Below are 848 nucleotides of genomic sequence, written 5' to 3' on the forward strand. Positions count from 1 at the left end.
TGGTCAGGTCTCAGCAGGAGATGGAGGAGCCGGGTGCCGTGCCGGTGTTACGGTGAACAGGCGGCGTAGACACGGTGCAGCCGTGCTCGTGTGGGGCGTAAACCAGCGTCTGCGCTGTTTGGGGAGATGAAGTAAATAAGTTATCCGTTCTAGGCTGGTACTGCTGCTCCCAAACTTCAGTGGCTGATTTCTTTGGTGGTGTTTTTTTTTTTTCTTTCTCCCTAGGTCGATCTTTCGCACTTGTCCCCGGAGGAGAGATGGAGGTGAGTCTGTGTCGCGAGGTGAACCGATGCTTACAGCTTGAGCGAGCTCCTGCTCCCGACCGGAGCTACCAGCAGCACAGCCCCTATTCATGGCGGGAGAGGACAGGGTCAGCCTTCCCTGCGCAGCGTTATTTGTTAGGGGAAGTATGGACTGTCTTAAAAGGCAATACTAATGTTTTTCTTTTAAACTGCTTGCTAGTTATTCCTCCTTTTCCCTTAGCCAAACCAATTTCAGTCGGACACTTGTTGAAAAGCACAGTACGACTGGTCTTCTCTCGGTATTAATTTACAGAGGACGACTTAAGATCAGAGAATTTGGCATATTTGTTGGGTTTGGATTCCCCCCCCTCCCCCAACTTGAACTGTCTTCTCAGCTTAAGACCGAGGTGTAAGGATGTTACAGGTCTTAATTCTGCCTTGGTTTTTGGTCAAAACAGCACAAGCTGCAAAGAAACCCCGGGTGCCTGTAGAGCATCAGTCTGGAAATCGCTTGTTCCAGGATGCAAAAGGGGTTGCCCAGGGCAGGGAGAAGCGATTTGCTGGGGTTTGTGGGTTTTGCCGGCTGGAGACCGTGACACCCCCCCC

The 848-nt window shown here is 51.5% G+C and overlaps 1 protein-coding gene across 1 annotated transcript in view; it reads left to right on the forward strand.

Moving 5' to 3' along the window:
- Positions 1-229: 229 nt before the first annotated feature.
- RNF121 (ring finger protein 121) overlaps positions 230-848 on the forward strand; it is a 12,995-nt gene continuing 12,376 nt past the window's right edge. The window contains exon 1 of the mRNA XM_019475019.1: positions 230-263. The gene's annotated coding sequence lies outside the window, so the exon portion shown is untranslated. The remainder of the gene's footprint in view (positions 264-848) is intronic.

The sequence above is a fragment of the Aptenodytes forsteri genome, unplaced genomic scaffold (genome assembly GCF_000699145.1).
Source record: "Aptenodytes forsteri isolate BGI_AS27 unplaced genomic scaffold, ASM69914v1 Scaffold254, whole genome shotgun sequence".
NCBI lineage: Eukaryota > Metazoa > Chordata > Aves > Sphenisciformes > Spheniscidae > Aptenodytes > Aptenodytes forsteri.